Genomic DNA, 7500 nt, shown 5'->3' on the forward strand with positions numbered 1-7500 from the left:
TCCAGACACTCGGCCCAAGGAAGGTATCCGGTGCTGGATGAAGGTTTCCTGCGTGTTCTGTCTTTCAGCGCATAGAGTTATTCATTTTAGGTTAAGCTCAAATCTGACTCCATTTTATTATTTAATCTGACTCCATTTTCTTATGACCTCGAATTTAGGTTGAAATGCAAATTGGTTGTATGCCTTTTTAATTAATATTCTTCTGACATTTGATTATTCTAGTTAACTCTATTTTTTATATTAACTCATTCATTCGGGTGCTCATGTTGCTAACAAGGATACAACGTAATCTACTAGTCAATAATTACAGAGTAAGACAGAATAGAATCAAAATGTAACAATTTATTTACAGTCAGGTAGATATGTATTTTGCCAATTACATATCCAATTGAAACACATCAAATCATATCAATACAAAACATCAAATTCTCAAAGATGAATCTAAAAGTAAAATATGCATACCTGACCTTAGAAAATACATAGTATGAAGTGAAGAGACACACAACACACTACGGGCTTTCTGGCTACAGAAATCGCCCTGATCCTTTTGCTGCAATCCTTTAAATACCTCAGACCAAGACAAACATCCCCCGAGATGAAGACAGAAACTAACAATTGGAATTTGCATTACCTCAGGTCCCAAGCCTGGGTGGTTTTACAACTCAATGGGAACAGGGGGTAATTTACATGGAGAACCCTAGGAAAGGACACTCCCATTACAGTAATCAAGATATCTCTTGACTCTTCAGATCTGTATTATCTTCTAATCTACTTTTGTGAGAGTGAGACCATTGTACCAGTTGCACTGAGACATTTCCAATGATACTAGACATGAGTGTTAGTTCACTTGCATTGACATTTTCATGTAATCATTTTGAGCAGACTGAGTAGAAGGAAGAATGGGTGAAGGGATTTAAAATGAAACAAATGGCCAGAAGGGAAGGAGGTCTCCTGCTCCTCCACTCTGTGGGGTGTCTTGAAGATGCCTGTGTATGTTTGTATTGTCTGTTTCTCAGGACATCAAAGTATCTCAGGTTCTTTCGTCCTTACAGTTCCTCCGTTTGACCCCCAATGGGTCACATTCAGATGAATCCAATGGGGTCACCGTTAGATGATTGTTTATCTTCGAGATGTTATCTCAAAATTGTCTTTGTGATGTAAGCAGCTTTAGAAACCTTCTGAGGGCTGTATTCATCTGCAGAACAGTCTGTCTCAGCATGTGTGTGTCGCTTGAGTTTGGCAGGTGGATGAATATCTCCAGGGTTTCTACCTGTGGTTGAGCTCAGCATGTGAGCACAGTTCAGTGGGTCAATCTGAGCCTTTACGACTTGTTCAGTTAACGTGTCCTTCCTTTGTGGAGAAACCTCTGCTCCTTATGGCACCTTCTCTAAGACGGTAGTCTGACCCATCTTCGTGAATCCTCTCTCCTCCAGCGGTGAGCTTCAGTAGATGAAGGTGTCCTCCTTGCTTACACACCGATTTGTGTGGGACACCTGAAAAGCATCTTAGTGGCCATTCAATGACTGAATTCGGATCAGCTTAATGTCATCACCCATGGAGTAAGATAAAAAGGTCATAAATTAACATAAGAGCAATAAAACAAAAAAGAAACCTGATGAATTCATGTCAGCCAGTGCAAGGGGTACATCTGATGTTAAAAATGGTCCCATGTAAACATAAATTTTGGTATGAATGACTCAAAGGAAATGCAGCAAGAGGTCAGTAACTTGAGCATAAATTTAGAGGTATGCAATCAATAAACAAGTCATATAATGACAATAGGAACATTCAATCATAATTATGAAGGTATATACAATAATCACACTGTTAATTCAGGAATCTTCTATTGCAAGCCACTTAAGATGATCTAAGGTTTTTAAGAAGTGACTTAGAACATGATTAAAACATTTTTCTACAATGTAAATCCTAAATTCCTTGTAACAGGTGTGTGTGTTTGTGTGTGTGTGTGTGCGTGTGCGTGTGTGTGTGTGTGTGTGTGTGTGTGTGTGTGAGAGAATGGGTATCTGATGTAAAGATATAAAGGCTAAGTCACAGTTGATGGTTAGGTAAAATGTTTAATTTTATAATTGATTGATAGAGATGAAGTGCAGGCACTTCATATTTGATCATTTTAATAATGTTTATTGTCATTAGTGATGTGTTGGGAAACCAGGGGCCCTCTGGCTTGTCAACCACCCCAATAACAATCTGAAAGATTCAAAATTTTAAATTGTAAAGGCTTGTCTGCCTCTGTGTTAAAAAATTTGCACCATCGATCTGTGACTTGTCGTACAAATGTGTTACAGTGTTGTTCCACTAGTTTTTTAGACAGTTGCAGATAGTAGATATTTTATATCTTTTGGGAATGTAATTAATTCTATTGTCCTGTGTGTGTGAGGCTATCTGGTTCTGTCAGTGTGATGATGGACAATAGATCTTTAGTGGAGTACCACGTTTGTGATCTAAGCCATCATTGTCTACTGATTGTAGTGTACAGACTGGATAGTCTAGGTGAGGTGATGATGCAATGGGTGAGATGTGTGTTCTATGGTCATGTCTGGGAGATGAATGGAGTCTTATCTATAGCAATCTGTGTTGCAAAAATTTAGTTCCGGTTCTAATCCGGGAGGCCATGTAGATATTTGTGTGGTGATGTTCTCCTGTGAGGTGTGAATGGCCCCTTCAAGTGTCTTCACATTCATCTCCCGCATTTCAGGTTATGTAACAATTCTGTTGTCCTGGCTTGGTGCAGAGGGGATAAGACACCCTCCTGGTATCTGTCCTCCAAAGAATTGCAGTGGTCAACCTGAGACAGAAACAGATACAAAGATAACCACAGTTAATTTTGAACTTTTCATCAGTTTAGTGTTCTGGCATGTGGAATTATTTTAACTACATTCATCCTCATGTACTGCAGTTTTAATCCAGATGTCACAAACGGAGTTCGGTTGGTCAGATCTGAATTACTGCTCCTGTTTCAGTGCAGTCTGAGTGTGTAACACCTGATGCTGCTCTTGCAGTAGAGCCCTCACAGTCTGCTGTGTCATGAGCATTAGAGACCCCAGTTCTACTGGGGACATTTTCTAGATTAATTGGTGTTTTTATCACCCATGTCGTCATGAATTCCAATGGACCAATGTCCATGGCTTTAGTTGCTGTTGCTCTCATTACAGTCAGATCTGTGGGCAGAAATGTGTTCACTTGTTTCTGTGTTGTCGGTTTGACAATTGTTGTTTTATGGTGTTGTTCACACATGCAGATCTCTGTGGCACATAAAAACTTCTTGTATTTTACACCCCCCTCTCATTATTTTTAAAGTCAATTTAAAAGATTAAAAGATCAAATGGTGTTTTGTGGCTGTATACGACTGTGGCTTTGTGTAAATGCTGTCATGCTCCAAACAAAGGAAAGGAAGTTTTACAATTGTTATGTAAATTTGGTCCTGTTGCTGTAACAGGTAATAGCCTCTAAGAGCAAGTGTGAGGTGAGATCTGGCTCAAAAATGTTTTTATTATTACAAGATTAGTTGCAAAATCAGAGTTTCCATTTCCAAATAATGTTAGCCATTCTCTGTGATCAGATCAAATTTTTAGTTGGTGCTCCTCAGTGAACAATGAATTGGTTTGCTATCGCTTGTGCCACACTATTGAAATGAAATCACACTTCCTCCCTTTTGGCACTGTGAAGCAAATCAATCTGCCACATGGTTTAAGTTCTCACATGTGAGGAGAGCATTTTCATTGAGACATTTATGAAATCACACTGTGGCCACATGGCTATTCTATGCTCCTCTACATGGTTTAACTGCAGCTATACAGAAAATAGCAGAGTGTACCACTCAGGAGACAAACAAATTCAACACAGACACACATGCAACTTGAAATTGCGATGCAATTCCAGTATTAAAGTTATTCCAATTTTACACAAGACACATGGTCTAGAATGCATGTAGCATCTACAACCTTAAACCTAAGTGTTTACACACTTACAGTAAAGCAGTCATGTGTTTTTTAAAGAATAAGCTAAACTAAGCTATGTGTACATTTAGTAGCACAAACAACTATAATGTGTTTTCTATGCTCACAATGTTCAGCACAATTATAAATTTGAAAATGCAAGCAGGATTATTGAAATTTGGATGTTTCCATATTAAACTCATTGCTATTAAACTGCTAACCCACTAGTAAGTGAAGTCAGTAGCTGAAGGCCTTGCATTAACAATGCAGTCAACTCACTAAGAGTGTTACCAGAGATAGACTTGTTACATGTCAACCCCTGATCTTTTCCTTTAGAAAGTGATATCCTACGTTTCTGAAAATAAGGTGGAGGTCTACCCCTTCCCAGTGACCAGCATTTTTCCTCTGTATGGCCTATTTTCTGACAGGAAGAACAAAACCTGCTATCTTTGCCACAGGTTTGTTTGCTGTGTTCTCCTGAAGTTTGAGGATTTTTATGAATCTCTAATGCTTTTTTTACACCTTGCGCACTGGTCCACGACTCTGCGCTATTATGGTGCTGCATCTCCTTAAGAACTGAAATCGGCACACTATCTTGAGCAGTGGCACAGGCTTCCTCTGAACTAAAAGTTCTAGATTCATCACAGCAAGTCACCTCCTCCAAGAAGTGGACATGCTTTTCAGCCCCATTGCTTTTAGAATAATTCCCTTCTGTCATCCACTGTGCAGATGCAATGGTTTGGGGCTTTGATTTCCATCTGTTTTCTATCCTTGAACCCCAATCTACAATCGCTCTGAATGTGTTTTCGGCTGAATCTGCTCCGTTTAACAAAGCATTTTGGACTGGAGTGCCAGCATTGTTCTTTATGAGTTGTAACAATGGTTCGTGATCACGGCTTGCATTTTCTAGACCGGAATATTCTTTGTATGTCGTCCACAGACGTTCGGCGAATGTTTCAAACGGTTCATTGCTTTCCTGCTTAATTTGTAGTATCCTGCTCCAATCTGCGCTTGTTGGACCCCTTATATCTAGCAATGCCTGTTTTAATCGTTCAAAGATACTTTCATCAGTTTCGTTATTGTTTTGCTTGATTATGTCTCCAGATTTCATTCGAGGGGTTAATTTAGATCGGAGTTCTTCAGGAATGGTTAAGAGTGCGATTTGCCATACATCTCTAGTTTCCAATTTATACACTGTGGCTTGTAGCATCAGTGTTTCCCAATAGGGTTGGAATGGCCCTCTTCTGGGCATCATTCCCACGATCTGTTTGTGTGTTGTACACTCTTCGCATGTTAATGGGCGGCTAATCGTGGTTATTTCATCGTTTGTATTTGTTATGGTTTTGAGTACAGCAATTTTAACTGATTTGGAGGGTTTTTCGCTGGATTTTGCTCTGGTTTTAATTGGACTTCGCTGATTTTGTTCTCCGTGTCTCTGAACGGGATCTCGGTTTCTCTGAGAATCTAATGCGGCAACATCATCATCGTCACTATCGCTGTTTCTATCATAATCAAAGGTTTCATGCAGTGCCGCTTGCTTAACTGCAGCCACTGGGAAGCCTGCATTATCACAGCAGTCTTCAAGAGCTGATATGTAATTGTTGCCGTTTTGGAGTTTGTTTTGGAGTTCTTCAATTTTTCTAGACATCATTTCACTCTGTCTTGCCCAACCTTGTCTTTCGAAAGTAAATGCCTCGACCTGTGCTCTTAACTTTTGCAATTCTTCAGAGCGCGCCTTTTCAATTTCTTTTATGCTTGTTATCGCGCGTTCGTTTTCAGCTATTGACTCTAGGTCATTTTTGCGAAGAAGATAGACGATGGCAGTCGGGATTTTTTTATATTTTGCTTTAGACGTCAATTTTTTGCCCTCGGCCAAAAACCAAGCTACAATTTCGTTGTTTTTCCATTTAAGATTGAATCCTTTATCGTTTAAACTAAGAAGTGTGTCTTTTATTTGTAATGCCTGTATTTCCATGATCTCCTGATCTACACTGTCACTGTATTGTCCCTGAAAAGCCATGTTTCCCGGTTAATTCTCCCCCCACCGGATTTCTACGGTCTCCGGTCTAACAATGGGTATGTCGACCCGTTCTAAAAATGTGTCTGTATGTGAAATGCAAAAAGCTTTCCCTCAACACTTCTAATAAGAAAAATGAATGAACTTACCACAGCAGTTGTAGACAGGGAAGAAGCTCAAACCTTATATCTTCAGAGAGAATCAATTTGAAATTAGCACTGGAAAGACGTCACTCGCATAATTAGGGAGATCACGTCGGCGGGGTCACCACTTTGTAAGGTCCAGACACTCGGCCCAAGGAAGGTATCCGGTGCTGGATGAAGGTTTCCTGCGTGTTCTGTCTTTCAGCGCATAGAGTTATTCATTTTAGGTTAAGCTCAAATCTGACTCCATTTTATTATTTAATCTGACTCCATTTTCTTATGACCTCGAATTTAGGTTGAAATGCAAATTGGTTGTATGCCTTTTTAATTAATATTCTTCTGACATTTGATTATTCTAGTTAACTCTATTTTTTATATTAACTCATTCATTCGGGTGCTCATGTTGCTAACAAGGATACAACGTAATCTACTAGTCAATAATTACAGAGTAAGACAGAATAGAATCAAAATGTAACAATTTATTTACAGTCAGGTAGATATGTATTTTGCCAATTACATATCCAATTGAAACACATCAAATCATATCAATACAAAACATCAAATTCTCAAAGATGAATCTAAAAGTAAAATATGCATACCTGACCTTAGAAAATACATAGTATGAAGTGAAGAGACACACAACACACTACGGGCTTTCTGGCTACAGAAATCGCCCTGATCCTTTTGCTGCAATCCTTTAAATACCTCAGACCAAGACAAACATCCCCCGAGATGAAGACAGAAACTAACAATTGGAATTTGCATTACCTCAGGTCCCAAGCCTGGGTGGTTTTACAACTCAATGGGAACAGGGGGTAATTTACATGGAGAACCCTAGGAAAGGACACTCCCATTACAGTAATCAAGATATCTCTTGACTCTTCAGATCTGTATTATCTTCTAATCTACTTTTGTGAGAGTGAGACCATTGTACCAGTTGCACTGAGACATTTCCAATGATACTAGACATGAGTGTTAGTTCACTTGCATTGACATTTTCATGTAATCATTTTGAGCAGACTGAGTAGAAGGAAGAATGGGTGAAGGGATTTAAAATGAAACAAATGGCCAGAAGGGAAGGAGGTCTCCTGCTCCTCCACTCTGTGGGGTGTCTTGAAGATGCCTGTGTATGTTTGTATTGTCTGTTTCTCAGGACATCAAAGTATCTCAGGTTCTTTCGTCCTTACACTGCCTAGGAATACCGGGTGCTGTAAGCTTTTTGGACATTTTTCACTTAGTATATAATAATTTTGCCAAAAAATAGAGTCAATGCCCGATCTCTGAATATTAGCAGGTTTGGGCCTGGTTAGTACATGGATGGGAGATTGCTTGGGAATACCAGGTGCTTTAATCTTTTTGGAAAATTTCACGAATTATATAATAA

The 7500-nt window shown here is 39.2% G+C and overlaps 1 long non-coding RNA gene across 1 annotated transcript; it reads right to left on the minus strand.

Moving 5' to 3' along the window:
- Positions 1-322: 322 nt before the first annotated feature.
- Positions 323-7298, minus strand: LOC127986919 (uncharacterized). Its single transcript, XR_008160992.1, has 2 exons — positions 6123-7298; positions 323-2806 (listed from the first exon to the last, which is right to left on the minus strand). It is a non-coding gene; the product is annotated as an uncharacterized LOC127986919 (long non-coding RNA).
- Between the last annotated feature and the right edge of the window lie 202 nt (positions 7299-7500).

This window comes from Carassius gibelio, chromosome B22, assembly GCF_023724105.1.
Source record: "Carassius gibelio isolate Cgi1373 ecotype wild population from Czech Republic chromosome B22, carGib1.2-hapl.c, whole genome shotgun sequence".
Lineage (NCBI taxonomy): Eukaryota > Metazoa > Chordata > Actinopteri > Cypriniformes > Cyprinidae > Carassius > Carassius gibelio.